Here is a 14,780-nt window from a genome sequence, read left to right on the forward strand (position 1 = left end):
AGACTGAGATTACCCATGCAAGTGCCCTGTTACATACAGGAGTTTGTGTAGCCAACAACAGAGCAAAGAGAGGTCATTCCAAGAAATGCTCTTTACCCAGAGGCACCATAACATTATCCTTACAAAGATAGCAATGGTATAGCAGCAGGTCTTTATTCCAAACTACAAGCATCAAAACTGAGTAATATGTTTTATTCATGCAACAGATTCATTTTATCAGGTTCTGCTTTGTCTGATATCTAAAATTTGCAACTTCAGTTAAAATAGTAGATGCTAACAATTATGGCCAAAAAAAAATCTCAACAGCAAATACACGTACAAAAAAAAACATCTTTAAATCCATAAATATCATCAATGTAATTTAGAAAATGACATGACTTTCCAATATTTGCTAATAAATCGTTACTGAAGAACTGAAAATATTTTTTTTCCTTTAATTGGGACATTTAAAAAATATTTTTATAATTCGTATAATTACAATCTAATTGCTTTTTAAATTGGTGTCATTATATCGTCATTCTATTATATTATTATGATTATCATTTTTTTATTTCGTCCTTTTATTTTTTATAATTTTTAACTTATTTTTATTATTATTATTATTATTATTTATTTTCGTTTCATCACTTACCCTTTTTATAATTTTGGTGTTATTTTAGTCCTTTATTTATTTAATTATGTTTATATTTTATTATTCTAATTATTCATCTAATTGTTAATATCCTTTCATTCTAAATTATTTTATTTCTTCTTCACTCTCAATGTATTACAGAGTGGAAATAAAGGTTCTTTGATTGATTGACTGATTGATTAATTGATATCAATGGCATATTATGATCTTATAATAACAATAATATTGTCTATTGCAATTATTACTGGGATAATAAAACATACAAAATAATAGTTATCTTGACAGGCCTACCACCACTGATAAGACGAATGGGCCAAAAATACTGTTTAAAATCAGGAAAATCCGGTTTAATTGCATGTTTATAATCTTACAGAACCACAGGGTGAGATATGCCTCGAAGGTTCAGCATTTCTATTTCTGTAAAGCTTCAGATTTATAGCTCTACAGCTCTTCCACCAACTTCTACAACATTTACCAACGTCAAAATACAGCCTTTAAACTTCTCCTTTATTACTCATTAACCAGAGCGTGCGCGCGCGCACACACACACACACACACACACACAACACAGAGACTCTTAAACACACATTCCATGTAAAGTTACACTACACAGACAAAAGTATAAAGACACCTGCTCAGTAATAATTTCTTCCTATTTAAAAATATTATTTTCATTTATTAGGAGTAGGCCGGTCACGATAACAATTTTTTGCGAATAAAACGTTGACCCAGAAATTATTGCAATAAAAGATATTGCTGCCATTTTAAGACCATTAAATGGCATTAATATTATAATGACATTCAAATAAAGCCTTTTCTAGATTTTGGAGCATTGTTGTGAGAATATATCTGCATTTAGCTGACTCGAAATCAAATTTAAAACACAATATAGTTCATCTGAATAGTCCGATTCCCTAATATTGTTTTTACAAGACATTGTTTTACACTGTATTTCAATAAAAAAATTTTTTGTGTAATTACGTCTTTATTTTATTTTCTTCTGCTATTAAACAATTTGTATGTATACTTATACCACTATATATGCAACTTTACATCATCACCTATTTGTCTTTTCTTATGTGTCACACTGCTAATCTTATCTTAATAAACTCAAAAAACAAACGTTTTCCATGCTTTTTGTGCAAAATAATGATTCTGAAAAAGCTTGGAAGATCAGTCAATTCTGTGTTCAGTACTACCAGTACTACCTACCAAATTGAGTGATTAAAAACTGTGCACATGGGGGAGTCAAATGGTCCAGCAGTCTAAAGCCCTGCCACTATGATCAGAGGCTTATTGCTGGTTTGAATCCCGGTCATGCAGCTTGTCATCAGCTGCCAGAGCCCTGAAAGAGCACAATTGTCCTTACTCTCTTTGGGTGGGTACAGTACAGTAGATATCGCTCTTTCTTTCCCCTCATCACTCCTAGGGTGATGTGGATCAGCACAAGGCTGCGTCTGTGAGCTGATGTATCAGAACCGAGCACGCTGCAATTCTACTACTGCTTATTCTACTCTGTCTTATTTAAATAGAAATGCAAGTAATAACAGTATTAAAGTAATAGCAGCAAATATCTGTTGTACAGTTCAATTAAAGCCAATCATCAAAATCACAATGAGCCAATTAAACAATTACAGAAACAGCCGTTAGCTGCAGCTCCTATTGTAGTGTTTTATGTAATAAAAAATAAAAAAATCCACAGGCAGTTTCAGGAGGAATCCAGCAGCCGTCAGAATGACTGAAAGAGTTAATATGCGTCAGAAAGTGGTTATGTCACAATGTGAAGGGTGTGGCAGTGACAGAGTGTATTCCCACAGCAGCATGACGTCTAGACAGCAGGGTGGATTAGCTTTTGACTGGATTGGCGGGTTTAGAGACGATGTGACAGCTCTGCGTTTGGGATCATTTAGTAGGAATGTGGTCAGTGACAGCTCTGAAAAGAATAAAGACACTGTTTGCAGCTTTTTACTGACTGAAGTGAATCCTAAAGAATAGAGAACAGGCATATGCAACTTTACATTCAGAATTGTCATAGCCAATAATATTAAACAGTTAAGAAGAACAATTTCTCAGTTTTCAACATTCAACTCTCAACACAAAACTTGCAAAATAGCACTGCTGAGGTAAATTTTTAAATAAAATAGCATTGCTGAGTAACTACCATTATGATAAAATAGCACTGCTGACATATTTCTTTTTATTAGAATAGCACTTGCTATTTAATGACCAAAACAGCACTGCCAAGCTAACTTTATGACTGTAATAACACTTCTGAGGTAAATTTATTATCAGAATAACACTGCTGAACTAACTTTATGATTACAATAGCACTGCTGCAGTAAATTTATGATAAAACATAGCACTGCTGAGCTAACCTTATAAATGAAATAGCACTGCTGAGCTAGCTTTATGACAGAAATAGTACTGCTGAGGTACATATTTGACTAAAATAGCACTGCTGAGCTAACTTTATGACTAAAATAGCACTGCTGAAGTAAATTATGGTTAGAATAGCACTGCCAAGATACCTTTATGACTAAAACAGCACTGCTAAGCCAACTTTATGACAGAAAACACTGCTGAGGTAAATGTGAGATTAGACATAGCACTGCTAAGGTAAATGTATGATTAGAATAGCACTGCTGAGGTAAACGTATGATTAGAATAACACTGCTGAGGTAAATTTATGACTAAAATAGCACTGATGAGGTAAATTTATGATTACAATACTGCTGAGATTACAATGCCTATGACTAAAGCAGCATTGCTAAGCTAACTTGACTGAAATGGCACTGCTGAGGTAGGTTTATTACTAGAATAGCACTGCTGAAGTTAATGTAATTCCACACTTTCAACAGAGTGTCATAATGGAGTCGGTTGTTTCACCTGACAAGAATGACTCAAATATATACAGGTTAGGAGAGACTAGAAACTCCTACCAATGAAAAGGGCAGGCCTGCTGGCCTTATCAAAGTCCACTGTGGAGATAAACAGGGCAATCACCTGCTCTTTCAACAGACACGCCCCTCCTTGTTCCAAACACACACACACACTCAAACCAGAAGACACACCTTTATTTCTCCTCTCGTTTCTCTGCTTTCTCTTTATCTCATAACCAGCCATTCACCAATAATCCACTGCACCTCCTCTACTGTTCACTGATGCTAATACTCAAACCTACTGTACAGTAGGGCTGCAAAGATTAGTCGATATTAGTCGACTAATTGTTCATTTTTACACTCAACTTTTGGAGTCTGTGTCTCCAAAAGTGCCCAGCTCAACAGAATACACATTTAAATCACGAAATACTTGTAATTTCCATGTTTAAATAACATCTAGACATTGAAATGCCTTTTAAATCTCATTCTCATGCTCAGCTGTTTTCTATCTTTTTTAGTGATCAAGGACATGGCGGAAATAATCGCTGAAATAATCGACTAATCTGAAAAATAATCGTCAGATTATTCGACTACCAAAATAATCATTAGTTGCAGCTCTACTGTGCACAAACCCTCCCCCACCCCCCTCCACTCCCTCCACTCCCCCTCTACTTCTGGCACTGTGAGCTGCTGAAGAGTGGAGGGAGGGAGAGACGCAGTCCAGTCCAATAAAGCTCTTGATAAATCAGAACAGCATGGCCGCCTGCCAGCATGGGTAAAGAGCTCGTGAAAGCTTCTCATGTGACCATCCAGCAGGAGATGCTCAATAATCAGCCTCTCGGTTGTTGAAGTGAATGAGTCAGAGGAGCTGTAGGGGAGTACCGTCCTCAAACCCAGGAATGAACCTTCCTCTGAGAGACCTGGCTTCAGTTTCTCCTCCGTTTCAACTCCTACACGTCCAAATCAACTTTTAACTAGAGATGCCCAAATTATCCCTGGGGGTCCTGAGGTAATTTTTTCATTTACGGGGGTCCTCCTGTAATTTTTGTCCCGTCAGGACGCACATCTCTGAGTTTCGTCTCGTTGAGTAATTACACTTTGGGAGCTTGGGCGTTTCCATATAAACCATATAAACAAAACAGCGAGTGGAAATGGAGGAGCTACTGAACGCGATGTCATGTGACCGAGAAAACCTATAAAAACTCACTGCTCCTCCTGTTTTTTTTTTTCAATTGAAGTAAGAGTTTTCTGGAGCGAGAGAAACACTTCAGCACTGTAGGAATGCAGTTTGATGCTACAGGTTGTTAAAGAACAGCCCAACCGAGCACTGTGGAGTGATCTCATTAAGTTCTTAATTTTTTTTCTTTACGATGAAGTGCACTGAAACCTGAGCCCTGTTTAGTACCTTTTAAAATGCCTGAATAAATGTCCCATTTATTTGTTTTTCTGCGATTGGATACCTCACTTCCACAGAGCAGTATTTGCTCTCAACTTCAGTCTGTCTTGTGTTAATATCAGTGAGTACTCACTGTAAATAAATGCATACTTCTCATTCAGACCTTTCTGGCCAAGTGTGTTTGCACATGTTAAGAATTTATCTTTGGTTACACAATAGCTTAAAATACAGAGTATTTTCCTGTTTGGGAAAAGTGCACAAAATACTGGATCTCAGAAAGCTGTGGGAGAGCGGAGGAGGGCAATTCTTTAAAGCCAAGTACCTTTTTTTATCACATTTTAACACAACCAGAGTACATTTCACACCAGAGTTCTCCTTTAAGAAAATCTCTTTTTTTAATGCTTTCTAGATGACAGTTTTCAAACCACAATCAATCATTCTATAATATGAACAGAAGTGGTCTAAAATGCTCAACATGGCGTAAGTCAACTGTGGAACTTTAAAAGCTACACTCTCCTGTTTGCCCAAAACAGTAGTAAGCAGAGAAGCTTGGGCTTCTCACACAAAGACCAAAAACAAAAGGGATCCTATGCTAATGCAGCTCTGCCACAGCCTTAAAATATTGGCACATGGATTTAATTTTATTTCGCATTAACACATTGCTTCTTTAATCAGACCGTGACACAATACGAGTCCATTCTCAGAGGAACAATGGGTCGAATTGAATGACGAATCATAAACTGGTCAAAAGATGACAGCCAAATCTCGGTCATGGTCTAAACTAGTTCATTTCATCCATGGTTTCCATGTCAGTGTGTCAGAGCACAGAGGCAGCATTCACACACAGCTCTCACACACAGCTCTCACACACAGCTCTCACACACAGCTCTCACACACAGCTCTCACACACAGCTCTCACACACAGCTCTCACACACAGCTCTCACACACAGCTCTCTCGCTGAATAGAGGCTGGCGGTGGGGGAGTAAGTGGCGAAGGGGTTTTGAAGGCCATCTCGTCCCTTTATTACAGTGAAGTGGGGCAGAAAACCAGGCCGGCTATGTTGTGAATGCCGGAGCTTCTATCTGCGTCCCTCTTAAAGCACAGCGAGGGCATTCGCGCACAGGCAGTTGTCATTTCTCATTTCTGACATTTCGCACTTCAGGTTGCCAATCTGTTTCCAATCCGTAAACAAGCTGCCAAGAGAAAATCCAGTGACATTTCCAAATGCCGCGAGCCAATGGCCGGCATTCGTCTTGCGAAGTGTCAGACTGCAAAGTCAAGAAAGAATTCCAGTTGTTCTTGCTCATAATCAGAGTAATTACATTTAACACCCATCTTTCAGCACAAATCAAAACCACTGAACAGAAAGAAAATGACGTGAGCCGAGAAAACGAAACTATAAACTATACTAGACCTAGAATAACCTTTCCTGCATTTTTTCCCCCACCCGGTCGCAGCCTAAAGGGCACATTATAAAGTGACTCCACCAGACAGTAGATGCTGCCATGTCTCATTTCTCATGCTTGACACCCTTTAAAAGAAAACCAAGTGAAAGATAAAGCCTTCAGTACATTAGTATAAAATAACCGAACTTATTTAGACCATTACGACTCGGGCCTCAAGGGACGTCTGTCCACAGCTCAACTGATTCAACCGCTTGCAACCTCTCGCGCCCTCGCTAAATTGAATTATCTCGTCTTTAATTGAATTGCGCCTTTCGTCGCTCTCAGTGGTGGAGCACCTAATAGAATTAGGAAGAAGCTGCAGCCGATAACTGCTGTATACTGCAGAAAATAGACTCAATTTTTAAACAATTGGGAATTTGGACAGTATAATATATAATTAATGATAATGGAGTGCTCTGATATTTTTTTTCTATTTGCACAGAAAATAATTCCTTCCTGGATCAGCTCTTTAAAGAAATGTATTTTTTTTGTTTGTAGAGTTATAAACACAAGGAAAAAAGGAGGATTTAATACAATTCTAAGCAAAGTCAAAGCACTTTGGCTTTTTTCAAAAATGTTTAATACACCAATAATATTGACCATGCAAATGTTTCTTTATCACAATTTTCTCCAAACCTTGCACGCTCACTGTGGCCAAAAAGTGGACCGAATTGCTCTACGGGACTTGTTTCTAAAATGCTTCAGCCATATTTAAACATCTGATGCTAAATTGTGTGGTAAGGATAATATTTTTAAAAATATGCAAAATATGCAAAATAAGATATATAAGGTGTTGCTGCACAGTAGAACAGTAGAGCAACATCATTCCAGAGTCTGATAAATCTTACTACAGGGATTTAAATTATTCCACATGGAATGATAATTAAATTAAGAAAAGCACTTTTCAAATGCTTTCTAAATGACAGTATTGAAAACACAATCATTCTATAAAATAAAAGGGAGTTATCATAATGCTCAACATGGCGTCAGTCAACTGTGGAACTTCAAAAGCCACACTCTTGTGTTTGCCCAAGACAACGATAAGCAGGAAGGTCTGGAATTCTCACAAATAGACCATATTACAAAAGTTACCTGCTGACCGATCAAACCAGACAATCTGGCAGACTGTTTGTTATATATTCCATTAGGTAAAGAAGAAAATTGATTAATTCCCCCCTGCAGGACAGAAACCAGGGGCCAGATATTCCACATATTTCTCTACATTTTAGAAGCAACATCGCAGCATTCTTAACCAATCAGGCCTGAGGCAAATATAAATAAGGAACAGTTTACTTATAAACCTATAATCTTTCTGTCTCTTCAAACCCTCCTCTCAAACACTCAGCAACCATAGTCTTTTTAAACAACTGTCTAAAGATCTTGACAAGACGATAATAAAAGATAAAAGAAATAAAAGATGTAACTTAGTCCTGCAGTGTTTACAATGTGCACTATTTCTATAGAATTGAATGTTCTACAATAGTTTTTTTTCCCTACAATAGACAAATCATACCAATTCTAAGTTTATAGACTTATACAGAACAACAGTTTGATATTTGAGTATTTCTTTGGAAAATTAAAACATACAACTACAATTCAATTAACATTACATTAACAATTCCATAGCTCAGAATGCAGAACAAACACAAAGAAAATTGTTCAATTAGACCTCACAATATCATCTAAAGGTCCTAAACGAGAGGTTCCTCAGTACTGTTGAATCTAGAGAGCCTCGGCTCATGAGATTTACACATTCCTGCATATTTATAACTGTATCAGGTGGCACTCCCACCATTTCCTCTTATCTAGCACAACTCCCCATGGAAGTCTCAAACGACCGCAACAGGATACCCAGAATCCTCGGCAGGCTGAAGTGGGCAGGTGAAGCCGTGCCACAGACAGGCTGATTGCAGGTTTAGTGAATAGGCTGAGTTGTGGTCACCATTAGAGCATGAAGCGCACAGTTATTAGCAACACAACAGGTTGTAACCACTGGTTCCCTCCTCCTGGACATGTTGACACCATGAAATACAGCAGGTGTTTATTATCCTGCAGTCAGATATTCCTCCACCGCCTTTCCAACAGGCTAACGCTAAACTCCCAGTCTCCCACAGCATTCTATTTCCTTGCCAAACTCCCTTTCAAACATCTGATCTTTAGCCTTAATTTTACCATCCAACAATCCAAGATTCTTCCATCTCTCAGACACTAATGACCTTATGAGCCTCATTCTCAGAACAAGAAAGGCTTCAATGTTCAATTCAATGCCAGATACACCTGAATTTAAGTAAGTAAATGATGTGTTGGTTGGTTGATGCTGCAGTTGGTCTGCAGGTTTAGGTTCAGCAACAGTATGTGCTGAAAGATTGAAGTCAGCTGACTACCTGAATATACTGTATATAGACCAGGTTATTCCATCAATGGATCAATGGATTAATTTTTTCTTCCCTGAGGAACATGGCCATACTCCAAGACGGAAATCTCAGGATTCATAGTGATGGAATTGTGAAAGAGTTCAGGGTTCAGGGAGCATGAGATCATCATGAGATTTTCACACATGGATTGAGAGAGAGTTCACCACAGAGTCCAGATCTTAACCTCATTGAGAATCTTTGGGATGTGCTGGATGGAGAAGAGAGGCTTTGTGCAGTGGTCAGACTCTACCATCATCAATGAAAAAACATAAGAACACTCTATAAGAAACACTCTTCAAGAAGCCTGTATTTCTATGTTGCTCCAACAACACCGACCCACACATGGAGACACTCAGACAAATTGGAACCTTGAAGCCTTTTAAATTATGAAATAAAGAAAATAATAAATATATATATTCATTGAAACATGAGACTCTAAACAAAGGTGTTTTATGGTGTCATTTTTAGAAACAAGTCCTGCAGTCTAATTAAGGTGAATTTAGAGAAAAATAAAATAATGTAAAGAAGACCTTTCCAACTGTTAGATCAAGCAAGCATTGAGTTTGTGTTGCAGTCGGTGGTACAAGCAATCTATTATTGGTAGAGGAAGAATGGGTTGAAATAAATGTTAGAAAATTGCTTCTAAGGTAAGACCATTAATTATCCTTAATTCATTTCAAATGAGGAGTGCGCCATATTGTATCATACGCAATAATACAAAAATAAAAATATTTTTGAATATGGTGAGCGATATTATACCCTGAAATATGGTGCCATATCACCCACCCCTAATTATCACATCAGAGTACTATTTATTTTTATTTATTTTTTTTTACTGTTTTACTGTTTTTAGTAAAAGAAAAAAACTCACACTGTTCTCATTTCCCATTAAATATCTACTAGAGGCTATAGATTATTTCTGTCCAGTATCATTTATTTTACTTTTATTCTGGATCACTGACTTGAAAAATACTAAAATTCTAGTATTTTTAATATCTCAGTTAGAGGTGTGCTATATCATAATGTGTGCAATGAAAAGACAATAATTTTAATTTTGTTGCAGTATTGTATTCTTGTAATATTTTTTTTTGATTCAGTGTTTTGTCATATCTTTATCACGAAAATACCATGAAATATCGTGATTATTGCTTTAGGGTCATATCGCCCACCCCTACTCAAAAGGTCAACAAGGTCTAAGTTGAAGGTCTAAACCTCCATGGTCCTCAAAATCATCTGATCTAAACATCACTAAAATTTAGACCTCAAAAAAGCAAAATCTCACAAAAATCTCACAGAACTGTAAGTATTTTGAAAGGAAGAATTGGCAATAATGCACCAAACAAGAACTAAAACACTTTCCCTTTTTTTGTAATAGTACAAGATGTAGAATACGGCTCATTTCCGTCAGTGTCACGGTACAACTGGAGGTCAATAATCAAGATGAGACGAAGCGATAAGATTACAGAACAATAAACAGTTCACCAGCACCACTAGCTGAGGGTTTATTTCACAAGCACAGTGAATCCAGGTCTCCAGCTTCACAATCAGAGCATAGCTGCTCTATCTAGCTCGTCAGGTGGCCAGCGAGTGAGTAAGTACAGTGTAATCGGAACTAGACTTTGGGCTCGGCTGAGACTATCAAATTCTTACTCTGTGAGTCACCGGTTTCACTCCTCCATAGAAGAGCTTTTAATGCACTGGTTCATTTGGAAAACACTGGGTAAAACAGCCAAGCTGGAACTGGACAGTGATTAAATATCAATATATACATGTAGAAAATATATGTTTTAATAACAGTATTTTTTTATATTTAAATACATCCTCAATATATGTCTTTATATGACTTTTAAATATGACTTTTTTGTCATAATGCTGGGCAAACATATCAAATTCAATATATTTTTCACAATATAAAATGTCAAAAGATCAACCAATATTTCTAAATACATTACAGGGAACATTACATGAAATCTCATTATTTTAATAAATTAAGTTTAAACAAAAAAATAAGTTTAAACAAAATTAAGTACAGACATGTGGCCTGACATGTCGCATATATTATGGACTATGGATCGTACAGTATACAGTACCAGTCAAAAGTTTGGAACATACCTACTCATATAATGTTTTTATTATTTTCCCTACATTGTAAATTAACACTGAAGTCAATATAAGGGAACACACTTATGGAATTGTATAGTGAAATTTTTTTTTTAACTGACGTTCATTTCTTTTAGTCATTTTTACTTTAGTTAGTTTACTTTTTGCCATAATATAGATTAGAATATTTCTCAAATAGGGCTATTCAATATTGTCATCTAAGCAAAAGGTGCTACTTTAAATAATCTAAAATATATTTTGACTGGTACTGTAAATAACTTCAACATTTCTCATTGCATTATTTGGGGAGAAAAGCCCTTTAAAGTGAATGAGCTGACGATATATCAACTTTATTTAGATGTATTTTTTGTAATATTCCAATAAAAAAACTGAATATTGTTAATGACTAAAATGGAACACTGCCACTGAAAGTTTTAAAGGGTTTCTCATTATTACACTATTCTATTATTATGATTTAAGTGCTATACATAACTCAGAAAAACACAATAATATTATGACAAGCTTAGATATAAAATGATAGATATGTTTAATTCTCTATGGTGGAGTCTAATAGACTTCCATCTTACAGTTTATAGTTTTAGTGTAAAACTAGAACAGCAAATATCTCTTGCACAGTCTTTTAAATTTGGGATATGAAGGGAATAATTTTACATTTGATTTTTTCACTGAACTGTCCCTTTAAACCCACAGAAACTGAAAGGGACAATTTTAACAGCTCAGGATACAGGATATGAACTTGCTTTGGACATAACGTCAGTTTTAACTAGCTATATATGTCTATCTGTGTGAGTTAAGTCATATTTTTCCACCATTAAGGCTTTATTAGACTAGCAGGTAAGAGCCACAGGTGGCAGGTTAGCATTTAGATAGACACCTGAGACTGTTACAGTACCTACAGTACATTCCCAAGTGTGTTGTAAGGAAAATACATTAAAATTGGCATCATTCTCCATCCTAGACATGATGTTGCTCGTTAGACATTCATTTCATAAGGACTACAGCTCTGGTTAAAAATAAGAGAGCACTTTAAAATGATGAGTTTATTTGATTTTACCACATTGAAAACCTTTGGAATATAATAAAGAGGAAGATGGATGATCACAAGCCATCAAACCACCAAACTGAACTGCTTGAATTTTTGCACCAGGAGTAAAGCAGCATAAAGTTATCCAAAAGCAGTGTGTAAGACTGGTGGAGGAGAACATGATGCCAAAAAAATTGTAAGAAACTCCAAATACTGATTTTCTTTGCATTATTTGAGGTCTGAAAACTAAGTTATTTCAGCCATGTCTCATTTTCTGCAAATAAATGTTCTAAATGATAATATTTGTATTTGGAATTTGGGAGAATTTTGTCCGTAGTTTATAGAATAAAACAACAATGTTCATTTTATTCAAACATATTTCTGTATTTAGCAAATTCAGAAAAGCTGATTCAGAAACTGAAGTGTTTTCTTATTTTTTTTCCAGAGCTGTATATGAGTTCCACCTTAAATAGTTTGGGAGTTCCATTGTGCCGAATGCACCATTTAAGGTGGAACGAAAAGTTCCAACATGTCAAACACAGCTTTAACACAAAAACAGTAAATAAAAGTAATTTCGCAGGCTGCTACTCGACACAAACGAGAAGTAGAAAGTCTGCCAGCTTTTTAACACACCCCGACACACATCTTAAACAGAGTTTATTTAACAAACAAGCGTTTTTTCTCAAGCTAGTTAGCTTAAAGAGCTATAAAGTTTATAGGCTAGCTAATCTAACTGCACTATTGAGTTACACTAACAGATACAGGCAGGCGGCTAACCAGCTACGCTAACTCGTCTTTAACCGATAAAACAACCGCAACCAAAAGCTCACCCACCTTCAGTCCGCTTCCAGAAGTGTCCTAAAGCCCTGCTGTGGGTTTCCGCTGATTTATTTCTCCTTCATACGCCTTTAAATTCAATATTCACCCACCATTATAATCTCAGCACCGCCGACAACACCAGCTACGCGCTGCCTCATACAACCTGTTACCTTTCTACAGCGATGCTGGAGGCCCCGCCCAGCGCCGCCAACAGCAGAGCTGGGATTGGTTGGGAGGGGCGCGGTGGGCGGGGTTTTGGACAGTGCCGTCTGCTGCTGCTTGTTGTTGTAAATGAATGACTAAACTGTGGAACTGTGGCCTCCACCGGCTGAAACTCACACTTACAACTCTTACAACACTTAAACTCTTACATACAGCTTTTAAATGTACAGTGTATCTAAAAAAATAGAATATCATTGAAAATATTAACTATATCTATATATTATATAAACCATTTATTTTATTGTTGATGATTATGGCTTACAGCCAATGAAACCCCCAAAATCAGTGTCTCAGAAAATTAAAATATTATATAAGATCAATTGGTATTTTTGGCAGTGTGGGCAGTGTGCCAAGTCCTGCTAGAAAATGAAATAACCATCACTGACAGACCACCAGTAAATTTTTCATTTCACTAAAAAGTCAAGGGAGCAGAGTCTGGATGGGAGGGAGGAAGAGTGGAGAGACATACAGTCCAAGCTGCTTGAGGTCTAGTGTGAATTTTCCACCAATGAGTGATGGTTTGTTTGCAGAGACATGTTTGATATCTGCTGGTGTTGATCCACTGTGTTTTATCATTAAGTCCAAAGTCAGTGCAGTTGCTGAGTATAGTATGGGAATCAACCTGCACCAATTGTGCCAAATTTAAGCTGATGCTACATACCATTCATTTATATTGGACAAAAATGCGACTTTTCAATGTGCAACCACATGAATAGACTCTGTGCACCAGAAAGACGGGGAGTAACAAGGCAGGACTCACATCACTGTACTGCTTTTTTTTTTTACCGAGGCCTGAAAACGTTACCCCAAATTCCCCCCATTAATGGATATCCAGAGAATGAATGAAGATGTGCTGGAAGGCGAAACACTGCAGTGTCTTTGTTCCTGTGGCCTACATCTGAACATCCCTGATGTATTCCCTCCTTCCAAATAAAGCCTGTTTCTGAGTGTTGCGGTTCTGTCACCAATCAGCAGATGGCAGCATTGATAATCACTGAGTTCAGCTTGTAGACTGATAGTTATAAGTACATGGCACATTTATCAACCTTTTCATTTGGGCATCAACATTTCAGTTTTAAACAGCTTCAGACACGAAATAAAGGGATTCGACTAATTTAAATACGTGTTCTTATTGCATCACATGTTAAAATATAAAGTGTATAGTGACAGCAGGGTGTTTTGACCTGCAGGAGTCTTTGTTGCATTGGCTCTTCAACTGCTGACTATAGTAATTGTTACTCAGGCTTTCCTAGAGTAAAATCTGAAGCTTGATTTAGCTCTTCTGGCTTTAACACAACATGACTGATCTGCGACAACAGGGTCACAAATTACACTATTTTTCACACTGGGAAAACACAAGCATTCAATCCGTCCCTCCTACTGAAAAGCACCCAAAAGCGCACAAACTTTATCCCCAAATTTACAACTTAGGAACTTTATTCACAAGACAATTTAGAACTTTACAACTTTATCCCCAGGATAAATTTACAACTTTACAACATTATTCCCAGAAATATTGTACAGCTTTACAACTTTATCTCCAGGATGAATTTTAAACTTTACAACTTTATCCAAGGATAAATTTACAACTTAAGAACTTTACTCCCGGATAAATGTACAACTTTAGAACTTTATCCCAGGATAAATGTACAACTTTAGAACTTTATCCCCAGGACAAATTTACAACTTCAGAACTGTATCCCTATAGAAAAATGTATAACTTTAGAACTTTATCCCAGGATAAATTTACAACTTTAGAACTTTATCCCAAGATAAATTTACAACTTAAGAACTTTATCCCCAGGACTACTTTAAAACATTATCTTC

The 14,780-nt window shown here is 36.6% G+C and overlaps 1 protein-coding gene across 2 annotated transcripts in view; it reads right to left on the bottom strand.

Annotated features, from left to right (window-relative positions):
* LOC103029857 (cingulin) overlaps window positions 1–12,902 on the bottom strand; it is a 41,201-nt gene extending 28,299 nt beyond the window's left edge. For both annotated transcript variants that reach the window (XM_022674196.2, XM_022674195.2), the window contains exon 1: window positions 12,747–12,902. The gene's annotated coding sequence lies outside the window, so the exon portion shown is untranslated. The remainder of the gene's footprint in view (window positions 1–12,746) is intronic.
* Window positions 12,903–14,780: the final 1,878 nt, after the last annotated feature.

Source organism: Astyanax mexicanus, chromosome 6 (assembly GCF_023375975.1).
Source record: "Astyanax mexicanus isolate ESR-SI-001 chromosome 6, AstMex3_surface, whole genome shotgun sequence".
Classification (NCBI taxonomy): Eukaryota; Metazoa; Chordata; class Actinopteri; order Characiformes; family Acestrorhamphidae; genus Astyanax; species Astyanax mexicanus.